The sequence below is a fragment of the Magnolia sinica genome, chromosome 13, assembly GCF_029962835.1.
Source record: "Magnolia sinica isolate HGM2019 chromosome 13, MsV1, whole genome shotgun sequence".
NCBI lineage: Eukaryota > Viridiplantae > Streptophyta > Magnoliopsida > Magnoliales > Magnoliaceae > Magnolia > Magnolia sinica.
The window spans coordinates 36,898,079-36,916,226 of NC_080585.1; positions in this window are offsets into that span (position 1 = coordinate 36,898,079).

The following is an 18,148-nucleotide window of genomic DNA, read 5'->3' on the forward strand; positions in this document are numbered from 1 at the left end:
GTTTATCAAGATTGAGAAGGTTTCAATTTTTATTGTGATGCCTCTTATAATAGATATTTCTTTCTTTGTATTCTGAAACACTTCCTACCAAGACTATGATAACACTTGTAACTTGATTGGATTATCACTGTGTCTCAACCTTAAGATCATGGGCTGGATCCTAGCTTATCTACTGAAGCACATGATTGCATGAAATTGGTAAAGAAAACTGACAAGTGATGGTGTCTTTATTTATTTATTTTATTTTATTTTTCATTTTTTCTTTTTAAATGACTGGTTCTCTTGGTCTTACTTTTGCCTAGATTTACTTTACGAAATCCATAAGGGCTCTTCCATTTACCATAAACCTTTGGAACCTCATTGCCATATATTGAAACCTCCCAAATCTTTGACTGAATTATGGATGGAGCATAACCCAAAAGTAAAAGTAAGCAGATATTGGAACCATCTGATTTTTTCAGTTGGAACTAGGGCCATTCACTATTTTATTCTTAACCATACAATTGATAAGTACCATTAATTGGATGGTTTGGTTTGCTTGATCAGTACTTATTGTTTTATTCTTAACCATACATTTTTGAAGTACCATTAATTGGATGGTTTGGATTGCTTGATCAGTATGGTATTTGAGATATGCTCCATCCATAATGTGCCCCACAATTTGGATGATTGGATGGTTTGGATGGTCTGGGTAGTGCATGGGCACCACATTTGAGGAGGATAAGTCACCACCATTATCAAAGTGTTGGTGAACTATCATATGGGTGTAACCATCTGATTTTTTTTCCTCCTGTTTGGAAGGGATTCTTGGATGATCAATACATTACACAGCTGCAGCAGTTGCAAGATGAGAGCAACCCAGATTTTGTTCTTGAAGTGGTGTCTCTCTTCTTTGATGATTCTGAGAAGCTTCGCAATGATTTGAGCAGAGCTCTATGAGGAATCTACTTCTCTCTCTCTTGTTGGATATTGAAAAGCTCACTTTTTCTATGTTTTTCTTTTCTTGAAGAGATCAGCAACCTGTAGATTTCAAAAAGGTTAATGCCCATGTTCATTAGTTGAAGGGCAGCAGCTCCAGGTATTTCACTCCATCCAAATATCCAATACATCATTCTTTTGTTTCCATCTCTCTCAAGAAACCCAACTTCCCAATTCTATGACAAACCTACTTCTTTGATTTATTTTTTTCCTGCTTATTACAGTGTTTTATTTTATTTTTTATTTTAAAAAAAAAATTCTTCATAGGAAGCTATTGTTTTTGTTAGGATAAATACCTGGTTCATGAACTGTGTAATGTTAAATTTTGATCTGGAGTGCAGATTTGGAAAATAGAGAAAATTTTGTTATGTGTTGTTTTTTAGGAGCATGCACTTCCTGCATCCCACTCCTTGCTAGCAGAAACCGATCCACATTGGAGATGGATGTGATTCATCTTCAATTCGAAGAATTTTACATTTAGTAGCGGTTGTGGATAGCTAGCTATAGCATGACAGGAGTGGTCTGGCTTACCAGCTGTTTTTTTTCCCTGTTTTCTTCCTAGAGTTGTGCCAACTCTCTAGTTGTTGTGCTGCTCTGCAAATTTAAATCTTCCATTTCCTTACTGTTTTGACTCTGTTATCTTCATCAAATTCTTTCTAGAATATGATAAGCAGATGAGCTCTTGTTGCGAATTGCACTGTATAGGAGGAGTGCTTGTGCTTCTTGTCAAGTTTCAGATACATTTTGTAATTGTATGAGTTCATCATCTTTCATTTCAATATGAATTTGATTCATTCCGATGTTATTGACATTGAAATGATGTTGAATTCAATTAATATTATCTGGGACTTCATTTCTATGGAACATATCAACAATACAAACCAATACAAATGATCCAAACCTTTGACATGCTTGGGCCATTTCAGTTGATTTGAATTTCTTATATGTATTAGACCATTTAGCGATCCAAATGCATCTTATGATTCACACTGATATTAGTAATCTAAACTCATCATATGATTGAAACCTCTTTCCTTGACCCATCCCAAAAAATATGTTACGTTAATCGATCTATTCATAATATTTGAGGTTGGTTCTCAGTGATCCACATCGTTAATTTTGTAGGACCCTCTTCAGTTCTACACACAATTCAGGCAATCAAGTTTCTTTTTATAACGATCCAAATTCATATCATTTGGCCCATTTCTAGTGATCCAAACCTTTGAAATGGGCCATTTTGATGGATAAAAAACATTGACATGCTTGGGCCATTCAGTGGATCCGAATTGTTGATATCATCCGGTTCATTCGACGATCCATCTCATTATACAATTGATGCTGCTTATAATGATCCAAACTCATCAGATGATTGAAGCTGCTTTTCATGATCCATGGCAATAGATATGCTAAGTGGATCCATTTGCTAAATTTTGTAGGACCCTCGTAAGCTTTACAAACGATCCAAACTGTTCATCTGCTTTGGCCCATTTGTAGTGATCCAAAACTTTGACATGCTTGGGCCATTTCATTTGATTTGAATTTCTTATATGTTTTGAACCATTCAATGATCCAAATGCAGCTTATGATTCGCGCTGATATTAGTGATCTAAACTCGTCATATGATTGAAACCTCTTTCCTTGACCCATCCCAATGGATATGTTAAGTTGATCCATCTATTCATAATATTTGAGGTTGGTTCTTAGTGATACACATCGTTAATTTTGTAGGACCCTCTTCAGTTCTTTACATAATTCAAACAATCAGGTTTCTTTTACAACAATCTAAATTCATATGATTTGGCCCATTTCTAATGATCTAAACCTTTGAATGGGCCATTTCGATAGATAAAAAACATTGACATGCTTAGGCCATTCAGTGGATTGAAATTGTTTATATGATTCGGGTCATTTGCGATCCCACCTAATCATACGATTGAAGCTGCTTTTCATGATCCATGGCAATGGATATGCTAGGTTGATCCATGCCCTAAATTTTGTATGACACTCTTCGGCTTTACAAATGATCCAAACAGTTCATATGATTTGGCCCATTTCTAGTGATCCAAACCTTTGACGATTCGGCCCATTCAGCAATCCAAATGCATCTTATGATTCATGCTACTATTAATGATCTAAACTCATCATATGATTGAAGCCTCTTTCGATGAACCATCCTAATGGATATGTTCAGTTGATCCATCAATTCATAATATTTGAGGTTGTTTCTCAATGATCCACATTGTTAATTTTGTAGGTCCCTCTTCATTTCTATACACAATTCAAACAATTAGGTTTCTTTTTACAACGATCCAAATTCTTATCATTTGGCCCATTTCTAGTGATCCAAACCTTTTAAATGGGCCATTTTGATGGATAAAAAACATTGACATGCTTGGGCCATTCAGTGGATCCGAATTGTTGATATGATTCGGCTCATTCTGCGATCCAAACTCATTATACAATTGATGCTGCTTTTAATGATCCAAACTCATTAGATGATTGAAGTTGTTTTACATGATCCATGGCAATGGATATGGTTGATCCATGCGCTAAATTTTGTAGGACCCTCTTTAACTTTACAAACAATCCAAATTGTTCATATGATTCGGCCCATTTGTAGTGATCCAAACCTTTGACATGCTTGGGCCATCTCAGTTGATTTGAATTTCTTATATGTTTCGGCCCATTCAGCGATCCAAATGCATCTTATGATTCACACTGATATTAGTGATCTAAACTCATCATATGATTGAAACCTCTTTCCTTGACCCATCCCAATGGATATGTTAAGTTGATCCATCTATTCATAATATTTGAGGTTAGTTCTCAATGATACACATCGTTAATTTTGTAGGTCCCTCTTCAGTTCTTTAAATAATTCAAACTATCAGGTTTCTTTTTACAACGATCTAAGTTCATATGATTTGGCACATTTCTAATTATCCAAACCTTTGAAATGGGCCATTTCGATGGATAAAAAACATTGAAATGCTTGGGCCATTCAGTGGATCAAAATTGTTTATACGATTCGGCTCATTCGCGATCCAAACTAATCATACGATTGAAGCTACTTTTCATGATCCAAACTCATTATATGATTGAAGCTGCTTTTCATTATCCATGTCAATGCTTAGGTTAAGTTGATCCTTGCCCTCAATTTTGTAGGACCCACTTCAACTTTACATATGATCCAAACTGTTCATATGATTTTGTCAATTTCTAGTGGTCCAAACCTTTTACATGCGTGGGCCATTTTAATGGATCAAAACCTTTGATGTGCTTGGGCAATTTCAGCGGATTTGAACTTCTCATATGATTCGTCCCATTCAACGATCCAAATGCATCATATGATATGGGTTGCTATTAGTGATCTAAACTCATCATATGATTGAAGCCTCTTTCCATGACCCATCCCAATGTTTATGTTAAGTTGATCCATCTATTCGTAATATTTGAAGTTGGTTCTCAGTGATCCACTTCATTAATTTTGTAGGACCCTCTTCAGTTCTCTACACAATTCAAACAATCAATTTTCTTTTTGCAACGATCCAAATTCATATGATTTGGCCCATTTCTAGTCATCCAAACCTTTGAAATGGGCCATTTCGATGGATAAAAACATTGACATGCTTTGTCCATTTAGTGGATCCAAATTGTTCATATTATTCAGCCCATTCGCTATCCAAACTCATCACACGATTGGAGTTGCTTTCCATGATCCAAACTGATCATATGATTGAAATTACTTTTCATGATCCATGGCAATGGATATGCTAAGTTGATCCATTCCCTAAATTTTGTAGGACCCTCTTCAACTTTACAAAAGATCGAAACTGTCCATATGATTTCGCCCATTTCTAATGATCCAAACCTTTGACATGCTTGGGCCATTTTAACAGATTTGAACTTCTTCTATGATTCGCCCCATTTAGTGATCCAAACGCATCATATGATTCGTGTTGGTGTTACTGATCTAAAGTCATCATATGATTGAACCTCTTTCCATGACTCATCCCAATGGATATGTTATGTTGATCCATCTATTCGTAATATTTGAGGTTGTTTCTCAGTGATCCACATCATTAATTTTGTAGGAACCTCTTCAGTTCTAAACACAATTCAATTTTGTAGGACCCTTAATGTAATTTGGGCCATTTTAGTGATCCACACACTTTATATAATTTGGGCCATTTTAGTGATCCACACCCTTTATATAATTTGGCCCATTTTAGTGATTCATACACTTCATATTTCAGTGATCCAAATCAATTGATATGCAAAGGCCCATGTTTAAACAACCAAGTGTAATGATGCAAACCCTTCACATAATTTGGGCCATTTTAGTAATCCACACCCTTTATATAATTTAGGCCATTTTAGTAATCCACACCCTTTATATAATTTGGTCCATTTTAGTGATCCACCCACTTCATATTATTGAGGTCATTTTCAGTGATCCAAATCATTTGATATGCAAAGGCCCATGTTTAACCAAGCAAGCAAATTGATCCAAACCCTTCATGTAATTTGGGCTATTTTACTGATACAAACCCTCTCATATTATTGAGGTTGTTTTTAGCTTGTATTTGTAGGATTGATATGCCACTACTGTTAAACCATGAATATGCTAAGGCCCTTGTTAGTGATCCAAATAGTCGGTGTGATACAACCCTTAGTGGAACTGTGATTGTATTTTCACCCATTTGTGACAGTTGAGTACATAGGTCACCCATATCTTCTTCGTATGGTCATATAGAGCTCCACAAAAGGTGGTAGCATTCACTTGACTTGTGAGAAGAAAGAGGGTGTGACAATCAATAATTTGCAAATAAGATCCCTTATCCTTCCTAACATATGTATAATGTGTATGGGAGATGCGAAGTCAATTGATCACCTCTTCATTGACTGCATGATTGCTTGAAAGGTGTGGAACTACTTTCTCAATGCTCTCCATACAAGCTTAGGTGAAGAAGAACAAAAGAAGAAGAAGAAGAAGAAGAAGAAGAAAGAAGAAGAATCTAAACAAAAGATGGTTCTTGAGCAAGATTTCCAAGTAGGTGAAAACTAAATAATGCCTCAAATTTTTGGTTGGAATGACCTTTTATCAATCAATGAAAGTCCATATATAGATTTACTTACGATCTCTTAAAAATAGATTATTTGAAAATACCACTTATGAATGGTATTTTTGTTCGAGGCAAACTAATCTTCATGCTAAGGGTCTTTCTTCTTTTAGGAAACTCTTAATCTTAGTAAGGTTTGACAGTTTACACATATAGCTAATTATACCCTAAACACACAATACATAACTTCACTAAATGCAATATCATTCACCTCCAATAGAAGGATAGTCAAATCCATACTCGAGGATGAGCCTATCCTAATCTTTTTTTTTTTAAAAAACCTTTTACTTAGACCTAAGAATACAAAAGATGTGAGGTTTTACTTCCCAAAACCTGTCATGAGTTTAGGTGAACAACTTTGGTCATGGGTTTGCTCCCCATAAACACGAGTTTGATTTCCCCTCCCCCCGGTGGATTACCTATCATGAGTTTGGGCAAACGACTTTGGTCATAAGTTTGCTCCCCACAGACACCAGTTTGATTCCCCTTCCTATGGGGATTACCTATCATGAGTTTGGGCAAACGGCTTTGGTCGTGGGTTTGCTCCCCACGGACACCAGTTTGATTCCCCTCCTTGTGGGAATTACCTGTCACAAGTTCGGGCAAACGACTTTGGTCGTGGGTTTGCTTCGCACAGACACAAGTTCAATTCCCCTCCCATGGATTACCTGTCATGAGTTTGGGCGATCAACTTTGGTCGTGTGTTTACTCCCCACAGACACGAGTTTGATTCCCCTCCTCGTGGATTACCCATCATGAGTTTTGGCGAACGACTTTGGTCATGGGTTTTCTCCCCTTAGACACGAGTTTGATTCCCCTCCTTGTGGATTATTTGTCACGAGTTTTGGCAAATTGTCATGGGTTTATCTCCACAGATACTAGTTCGATTCCCCTCATTGTGTATTACGAGTAAGTGCAAACGACTTTTGTCTTGTGTTTACTCCCCACAGACACGAGTTTGATTCCCCTCCCTGTGGATTACACGATGCATGTAGTTGGCGGGTGATTTCGTGCATCCGGGGAATAGTCTCGCCTTAAAGAATGTTTTATTCTTATATATATATATATATATATATATATATATATATATATATATATATATATATATATATATATATATATATATCCTCATTGATGAAAGGATTAAGGTAAGTTCCCATGAGTGTGCACACGGCTTCCCTTTTATTGGACTATCTTCAATAAGCAAAATTGCATACCACTTTGCACAAGGGTTGATTAGCGATGGAATCAAAGTAAAAATGGTCGATCCTTAATTAGGAATAAGACAAATAAGAACGGTCAGACTCTTATCCGAAGATGAAGTTAGGCTCAGATAATGACACTACTTGGATTAAGAAGTTACTCATAACAAAATGTTTCTCTAGCTGAAAATATTGAGGCATCATTTAAAATAGACAAATTTTATGCATTATCGACAAAAGGATTCTGCACTAGAAGTGATCCAAATGCATCATATGATTCGTGTTGGTGTTAGTGATCTAAAGTCATCATATGATTGAACCTCTTTCCATGACCCATCCCATTGGATATGTTAAGTTGATCCATCTATTCGTAATATTTGAGGTTGTTTCTCAGTGATCCACATCGTTAATTTTGTAGAAACATCTTCAGTTCTAAACACAATTCAATTTTGTAGGACCCTTAATGTAATTTGGGCCATTTTAGTGATCCACACCCTTTATATAATTTGGGCCATTTTAGTGATCCACACCCTTTATATAATTTGGCCCATTTTAGTGATCCATATGCTTCATATTATTGAGGTCGTTTTCAGTGATCCAAATCAATTGATATGCAAAGGCCCATGTTTAAACAACCAAGCGTAGTGATGCAAACCCTTCACGTAATTTGGGCCATTTTAGTAATCCACACCCTTTATTTAATTTGGGCCATTTTAGTAATCCACACCCTTTATATAATTTGGTCCATTTTAGTGATCCACCCGCTTCATATTATTGAGGTCGTTTTCAGTGATCCAAATCATTTGATATGCAAAGGCCCATGTTTAAACAACCAAGCAAAGTGATCCAAACCCTTCATGTAATTTGGGCTATTTTACTGATACAAGCCCTCTCGTATTATTGAGGTTGTTTTTAGCTTGTGTTTGTAGGATTGATATGCCACTATTGTCAAACCATGAATATGCTAAGGCCCTTGTTAGTGATCCAAATAATCGGTGTTATACAACCCTTGGTGGAACTGTGATTGTATTTTCACCCATTTGTGACAGTTGAGTACATAGGTCAGTACATTGGTCACCCATATCTTCTTCGTATGGTCATATAGAGCTCCACAAAGGGTGGTAGCATTCACTTGACTTGTGAGAAGAAAGAGGGTGTGACAATCAATAATTTGCAAATAAGATCCCTTATCCTTCCTAACATATGTATAATGTGTATGTGAGATGCGAAGTCAATTGATCACCTCTTCATTGATTGCATGATTGCTTGAAAGGCGTGGAACTACTTTCTCAATGCTCTCCATACAAGCTTAGCTGAAGAAGAACAAAAGAAGAAGAAGAAGAAGAAGAAGAAGAAGAAGAAAAGTAAAAAAGAAAGAAGAATCTAAACAAAACATGTTTCTTGAGCAAGATTTCCAAGTAGGTGAAAACTAAATAATGCCTAAAATTTTTTGTTGGAATGACCTTTTATCAATCAATGAAAGTCCATATATAGATTTACTTACGATCTCTTAAAAATAGATTATTTGAAAATACCACTTATGAATGGTATTTTTGTTCGAGGCAAACTAATCTTCATGCTAAGGGTCTTTCTTGTTTTAGGAAACTCTTAATCTTAGTAAGGTTTGACAGTTTACACATATAGCTAATTACACCCTAAACACACAATACACAACTTCACTAAATGCAACATCATTCACCTCCAATAGAAGGATAGTCAAATCCATACTCGAGGATGAGCGTATCCTAATCCTTTTTTTTTCACCTTTTACTTAGATCTAAGGATACAAAAGATGTGAGGTTTTACTTCTGAAAACCTGCCACGAGTTTGGGCGAACAACTTTGGTCGTGGGTTTGCTCCCCATAAACACGAGTTCGATTTCCCCTCCCCCGGTGGATTAGTTGTCACGAGTTTAGGCAAACGACTTTGGTCATAAGTTTGCTCTCCAGAGACACCGGTTCGATTCCCCTCCCTATGGGGATTACCTATCACGAGTTTGAGCAAACGGCTTTGGTCATAGGTTTACTCCCCACAGACACTAGTTCGATTCCCCTCCTTATGTGGTTTACCTGTCAAGAGTTTGGGCAAACGACTTTAGTTGTGGACTTGCTCCCCACAAACTTGAGTTCGATTCCCCTCCCATGGATTACCTGTCACGACTCACAAGTTTGGGTGAACAACTTTGGTCGTGTGTTTGCTCCCCACAGACACGAGTTTGATTCCCCTCCTCATGGATTACCCATCATGAGTTTTGGCAAACGACTTTGGTCGTGGGTTTTCTCCCCATAGACACGAGTTTGATTCCCCTCCTTGTGGATTATTTGTCACGAGTTTTGGCAAATTGTCATGGGTTTACTCTCCACAGATACGAGTTCGATTCCCCTCCTCGTGGATTACCCGTCAGGGCAAACGACTTTGGTCATGGGTTTACTCCCCACAGACACGAGTTTGATTCCCCTCCCTGTGGATTACCCGATGCATGTAGTTGGCGGGTGATTACGTGCATCTGCAGGGAATAGTCTCGCCTTAAAGAATGTTTTATTCTTATATATATACATATATATATCTATATATATATATATATATATATATATATATATATATATATATATATATATATATATATATATCCTCATTGACAAAAAGATTAAGGTAAGTTCCCATGAGTGTGCACACGGCTTCCCTTTTATTGGACTATCTTCAATAAGCAAAATTGCATACCACTTTGCACAAGGGTTGATTAGCGATGGAATCAAAGTAAAAATGGTCGATCCTTAATTAGGAATAAGACAAATAAGAACGGTCAGACTCTTATCCGAAGATGAAGTTAGGCTCAGATAATGACACTACTTGGATTAAGAAGTTACTCATAACAAAATGTTTCTCTAGCTGAAAATATTAAGGCATCATTTAAAATAAACAAATTTTATGCATTATCGACAAAAGGATTCTACGCTAGAATCAAACACTAGAAAATTTTGAACAATTAAGAAATAAATTGATAAGAAGAATACCATAAGACTATATACTCTGAAATAAAATCAATACATCAAAGTCTTTGCTCCTTAAATTCCAATCTAAACTTGTATTCCCAAAGTGACTGGCTGACAATGAATAAAGATAAACATGACTATATATATATATATATATATATATATATATATATATATATATATATATATATATATATATACATATATATATATATATATATATATATATATATATTGTTTGGGTCTAGTTGTTAAACAACAACTGGATTCTTAAATTGGTCGGGTATGGGTGCCCCTAAACCTGACCCAACCTAACCATATGCACTCTTTATTTCACTAACATGCGATTGTCTCACTGTACTGATCTGGAGCGCTCAGGAATGTTTAAACCTTTTTCAAAATATCACATTTTGGTAATGTTTCAGTTCTTAAATAGATTTGAAAGGAATCCCAGGTTACGAAAATGTGAGATGTGAACCTGACCTGATTCAGTAATCTGCCCAATAAACAAGACCTATACCCATTAAAATCGGGTCAGATTTACTAGGTAAACCCAAATACCCTAGGGGAACCTACGATTTAAATTTTAATGAGAGTATCTTGACAATTGGACATAAATGATGGACAACTTTTATATCCCATTGGTCTACCCATGTGATGCCTAGTAGACAACATTGCCTTACACGTGCTTGGCCTTAGCAAACCTCTTGGAAAAGTTTGTTGATATGGCTGCAGATGGGTTGGGTTTGGGTCGGTTCCTAGTGCCCATACTTGGGCTTAGCTAACTGGGTTTGGTTCTCTCGGAGCTGCTATATAGCATTGAAGACTTGGATCCACTTGAGTTTTGGTACCCATTAGGTCTTTGTATCTAGTTATTGAGTTGGGTGCAGGATTGGCCAATGGCTGAACAATGAGTCAGTTGAGTTTTCAGGTTTCTGAACTATGCTGCAACAAGAGAGGTTTTCTAACAGTTGTTGCAAGATTTTCAGGATGAGGTGGTGTCGGAAAATAAGGCGGTTGGTGGGATTCTCGAGGAAAAGGTGAAATTGGTGTGGGTGCTGCTTTTAAACATGCTTGTTTGTATTGCTGAATCCAAATGCTTCCAAGTCTTGCCATAAATCTTATGTTTCTCTGTGCATAATGATATGGTGCTCATATGATACGGGGCATTTTGTATTGCCATAAAGGTTTTATCTCATAATGATGATGTATCTGATACTAGGAATTTGTTATTATGGTAGTATGAATTGTTTAAGCTCTTAGCTGTATGAATTGTGGTTATATAATATGTTGATTCTGTTCTCACACAATGATGGTAACTAATGTATGTTCTGTTTTAGGTAAACTGATTTATTTTCAGTTTATGGTTGGTCTGCTCGAATTGAAGCTTTTAAGATTAACCTACGTGGCTGATTTTTATGCAACTTTTATTATCCTGCCCTACTGAGTAGTTTATTTTGTCCATAATGCACAAGGACAGTGAAGATGTTCTCTGTAGTAGACATGGATAGATTTTCTTTTCACAAGTCTTGTTGACTACCTCGAACTTGCAAATACTTAAAATATTTTCATCATGAATCCCAAGTACACATAAAAAGAGCCAAATATGGTTACCAGTTAGTGGCGGATTATGTTTTCAGATCTTAGCTAATAAGTTGTTTTGATATTTACAACCAATGTGGATGTTTCCAAGACAATGAAAATGGTTGTTTGGTAATATTCTGCAGATCCGATGCAGTTTGGCTGTATTCCCCTGTCATCTTTATATTTGACAGTATTTCCTTAGTTTCATTTGTTGAACCTCTTCTTTTACAGGAGAGGCTTATCTGAATCGGAAATACATTTTCTTGAGGAAGTATTCAGCTTACTTTTTGGTTGCGAGTTCCTTTATACATTTTTTTGTAGCATCTTTTTAAGTTTAGAGTCATGAATTCATTATTAGAATATGGGATAACTGTTTCAGTTTTCCAAAATTCTGATGAAAAGTTTCTATATGTTGATTAATTTGTGCCATATCTTCAGATTAACCTGGAGACAAAATTGTATTATTCTTTTACAACAAAAATTAAATTTCTCAGATTCCTAAGCTAGGCATCTTTATTGACTGCCGCATGACTGAAAAATATGAGCAGAAGTTTTCTCGAGGTGTTTTTCTTAACCCCATCTTTTCTTTCATTCTCCTACCTTTGGAGGGTGGCCTCCCCACTTGAGTTTTGGAATATCCTTGATTTTTGGACATGCATTCATCCTTGTAAAATGCACTTTATGAACATACAATACACAGCGGACCCTAGCGTCACCCTCCCAACTGTTTTAACCTGTTTCTTTGTTGGCCCACGTATTAAAAAAAAAAATAGGAATTTTGCATACCTCACTCACTAGGGAGGTCCACCACAATATGAACGCTTCAGATCGGGGAGCAATAGGCCCCACTTTGTACAAACTGAAATCCCATGCATTATTGTACAATCTCTTTGGCCATGCATATGATTGTACCATACCTTGATTTTATAAGGTATATGCCCAGTTTCGATTAGGACTGAATGGGCTAAGGCCAGGCTAGGCACATTTAAAATTTTGAATGAGCCCGGCTGTTAAGCCTGGCCCAAACAGCTAACATCTTTGTTGGGCCCAATGGGTGGTCCCTTGCTTGGAAAGTGTGCAAAGGCACTTCCATTTAGTGTGGCCCACTCGTGTGGCCTCCACAGGTTTTTAGATCAACTTGACATTTCTGTTCTCCCTTCCACTAGGTCTACGAGACTTGTCGATAGGTCAACTGGCAAATAAAAACCAAGGTGGGTCTCATGAAGGTTTCAATGTTGGACGTCATGTCCTCACCATTTTTTGTGGTGTGGTCCACCTAATATCTGGACCGACCTCATTTATGGTCCCATGATCTAAAATAAGCTAGTGACACAGATGGACGGTGTGGATTCAACATATACATTATGGTGGGTTGCACGAGTGGGGACCACCCTCGCTGGGTTTTTCAAGTAGCAGTGCACCTTGAAAAAGGGGAAGGATTTGGACGGCCTTTTGTGGGAAGTTCCTGCGCAAGGATGCTGGGTGGGGCCCACCGTTATGTTTTTCGGAAATCTACCCCTTTTATCCTTTTGGCGAGCTCATTTTAGGACAAGATAGCAAAAATGAGGTAGATCCAAAACTCAAGTGGGCCACAAGAGAGGGAAATTTGAGGAAAGAAATACCTAATGTTGAAACCTTCTTGGGCTCCACCTTGATGTTTATATGCCATCCAAACCGTTTATAAGGTCATTGTCACTGGGATGAAGTGGAAAAAAAAATAGCCTGAACTTCAATATATAGATCTCTTTTTCTTTAAAGTGGATCTATCGAGAGCCAGGCTAGCCCGAACCCCCGAAGGGGCTTATCACCGGGTGTTGGTTGACCGACTCTGATTACCTATAAGTTGTTCGCTCGACTGAAAAGTCTATCTACATCCCCTATTCGAATTAGAAATCCTGCCTTGCCTCGTATCACTTCACTCCTTCCTCGTGATTATTTTCGGGTTTTAGTTTGTCCTATACGATGGGGTAAGGTCCCATGAATTCCCAACAACTAGTAAATGAATTTTTCAACTATAAAGAAGTTTTCTTCCCACTACACCAAAACTTTAGTTTAGGAATGGGTATGTCCATGGTTTAGAAACCGCTTAGGGCCGTTACTAATTAAAAAGGGTTTGCAACCGCTCCTAAATGTTCCTAAAATTGCCCTGCAAACCCTATTCTCTCTCGTTTTTTCTTCTCATTTCATCCAAGGTTGATTTCTTCTCTCTCTCTCTCTCTCTCTCTCTCTCTCTCTCTCTCGATTTTCTTCTCATTTCTTCCAGCCAGTGTCCGCCAACCTCCCACCCAGCCTCTTTCAAAACTCCCATCTCCTACCCATTTCCTTCCGAAATCTCAAACCCATTCCTGTCAAAACCCCCGTCAATGTCCACACCTAGCCCCTTTCAAAACCCCAAACCCCTATAGATCGAAACCTGTCGCAGCCCGTTCGGCAGCCTCCCACCCAGCCCCTAATAAAACCCTCATCGTAGCTTTTTCTATTTTTGAAAATTCTCAAATCTTAGACGATTCCAATCCATCTCTTCTTAATCGATTCATCGGGGATACGATCTTATTTTCTCTTGAATTTGTTTTTTTTTTTTCCAATTTTCTTTGGTTTCAAACGGTGAATGTGTAAGAACGTTTAAATTTTCTCTTTGGATCTTTTCCTTTAATTTCTCCCCCTTTTCATCCTTTGATTGATTGTCTCCGTATCAATCATAGCTAAAAACTACAATCGAATTCAAAGTCTTGAAGAAAATGCGAAGATTTTATGCTAGGATTTATAGATCCACCTTCCAAATGGATTTGCCGATCGTTCATCGAATTCAATTCTTGCAATCTTGATGGGTCAAATAGGCTTCGAATTGAGTGATTGTGTAGTGATCCAATGGATCTTGATGTTACAAACCCTAATAAATGCAAGAAGAAGCCAGCGAACAATGCCGTTTCTCAGAAGGAGGTCGATTTTGGTAGGGAAGAAAATGAGGAATTGAAGTCATTGTTTTCACCTCGAAGGGGCGGAATGTCAACAAGACTGAAGAATCTGTGGTGGAAAGTGCAATGGAATGATAAGAATGGCAACAAGCTTGCAGAAGTTTTTGAATTCCAGCCAAGGTAATATCCATCGACTTAGATTTAATTCAATTCTCTCATTTAAATTTTAATTATTTTCATTGCTTGAGAACAGTTTTTAGAATTTCACAGCATTACCATTAGTTTGGTACATTTCTCTTCCCTGCTCATGGTCTTGTGAGGAAACTTGTGGTTGAGGAATGCTCATTTACTTACTACGTGCATTTTGGTACCCAAATTCATGGGGATATGCAACACTAGATGTGTGCATGATCTGGACCACACATCTAGCAGGACGCACCATATAAGAGCCATGACTGAAAAATCAGATCGATCAGATGATCCTAAGTGTTGTGTCGGAACAGGACTAAAAGAGGGGATTTTCCTCAAATCGAGCTTAGGATCTCCCAACCACTCTAATTTTGGGCCATGGCCCATGTACATTAGAACTTGCTGGGAAGAGTGGTGTTCCGATGGGAACTCGTATATGCAAAAAACCTATACAATTAGCTTGCCTCGTTGTGGCTATTCTATGAAGAAAACATTTGTTCATGTAGTCATTTGAAGCCAAACAGAAATCCATTTAGTGGGGTTGGGGTATTGGGTTTAATGTCAAGTTAAAGACAAGAAAAAAAGCATATCATGTTGTTGGCAAGTGGAAAACAATGGGGTTCTGACACTCTCAAAATCATGTCTCAAAAAGTTCAAAGGTTGAAACAATGATGTGTGATGACTGATGATGTGTTCTCAGTGATCCACATCGTTAATTTTGTAGAACCCTCTTTAGTTCTATAAACAATTCAAATAATAAGGTTTCTTTTTACAGCAATCCAAATTCACATGATTTGGCCCATTTCTATTGATCCAAACCTTTGACATGGACCATTTCGATGGATAAAAAACATTGACACGCTTGGGCCATTCAGTGGATCCAAATTATTCATATAACTCGGCTTATTCGGCAATTCCAACTCATCGTACGATTGAAGCTGCTTGTCATGATCCAAACTCGTCATATGGTTGAAGCTGCTTTTCATGATCCATGGCAATGGATTTGCTAAGTTGATCCATGCCCTAAATTTTGTAGGACCCTCTTCAGCTTTACAAATGATTCAAACTATTCATATGATTTGGCCCATCTTTAGTGATCCTAAACCTTTGACATGCTTGGGCCATTTCAATGGATCAAAACCTTTCATGTGTTGGGCCATTTAGTGGATTTGAACTTCTTAGATGATTCGGTCCATTCAGCTATCCAAATGCATCATATGATTCGTACTGCTGTTAGTGATCTAAACTCGTCATATGATTGAAGCCTTTTTCCATGACCCATCCCAATGGATATGTTAAGTTGAACAATCTATTCGTAATATTTGAGGTTGGTTCTCACTAATCCACATCCTAATTTTGTAGGATCCTCTTTAGTTTTATACACAATTCAAAGAAACAAGTTTCTTTTTAGAACAATCCAAATTCATATGATTTGGCCCATTTATAGTGATCCAAACCTTTGACATGGGCCATTTTAATGGATAAAAATCATTGACATGATGGGTCATTTAGTGGATCCAAATTATTCATATGATTTGGCTCATTCGGCGATCCAAACTTATCATATGATTGAAGGTTCTTTTCATGATCCAAACTCATCATACGATTGAAGCTGCTTTTCATGATCCATGGCAATGGATATGCTAAGTTGATCCATGCCCTAAATTTTGTAGGACCCTCTTCTACTTTACCAATGATCCAAACTGTTCATATGATCTGGCCTATTTCTAGTGATCCAAACCTTTGACATGCTTGGGCCATTTCAATGGATCAAAACCTTTGATGTGCTTTGGCCAATTTAGCGGATTTAACTTCTTATATCATTCGACCCCTTCCGCAATCCAAATGCATGATATGATTCATTCTGCTGTTAGTGATTTTGATCCATCTATTCATAATATTTGAGGTTGGTTCTCAGTGATCCTTGTCGTTAATTTTGTAGAACCCTCTTCAGTTCTATAAACAATTCAAATAATAAGGTTTCTTTTTACAGCGATCCAAATTCATATGATTTGGCCCGTTTCTATTGATCCAAACCTTTGACATGGGCCATTTCAATGGATAAAAAACATTGACATGCTTGGACCATTCAGTAGATCCAAATTGTTCATATAACTCGGCTTATTCGGCAATTCCAACTCATCATACGATTGAAGCTGCTTGTCACGATCCAAACTCGTCATATGATTGAAGCTGCTTTTCATGATCCATGGCAATGGATTTGCTAAGTTGATCCATGCCCCAAATTTTGTAGGACCCTCTTCAGCTTTACAAATGATTCAAAATGTTCATTTGATTTGGCCCATCTTTAGTGATCCTAAACCTTTGACATGCTTGGGCCATTTCAATGGATCAAAACCTTTCATGTATTGGGCCATTTAGCGGATTTGAACTTCTTATATGATTCGGTCCATATAGCCATCCAAATGCATCATATGATTCGTATTGTTGTTAGTGATCTAAACTCGTCATATGAACAATCTATTCGTAATATTTGAGGTTGGTTCTCACTAATCCACATCCTAATTTTGTAGGATCCTCTTTAGTTTTATACACAATTCAAAGAAACAAGTTTCTTTTTAGAACAATCCAAATTCATATGATTTGGCCCATTTATAGTGATCTAGACCTTTGACATGGGCCATTTTGATGGATAAAAAACATTAACATGATGGGTCATTCAGTGGATCCAAATTATTCATATGATTCGGCTCATTCGGCGATCCAAACTTATCATATGATTGAAGGTTCTTTTCATGATCCAAATGCATCATATGATTGAAGCTGCTTTTCATGATCCATGGCAATGGATATGCTAAGTTGATCCACGTCCTAAATTTTGTAGGACCCTCTTCTGCTTTACCAATGATCCAAACTGTTCATATGATCTGGCCTATTTCTAGTTATCCAAACCTTTGACATGTTTGGGCCATTTCAATGGATCAAAACCTTTGACGTGCTTTGGCCAATTTAGCGGATTTGACTTCCTGTATCATTCGGCCCCTTCCGCAATCCAAATGCATGATATGATTCATTCTACTGTTAGTGATTTAAACTCATCATATGATTGAAGACTCTTTCCATGACCCATATGTTAAGTTGATCCATCTATTCATAATATTTGAGGTTAGTTCTCAGTGATCCACATCGTTAATTTTGTAGAA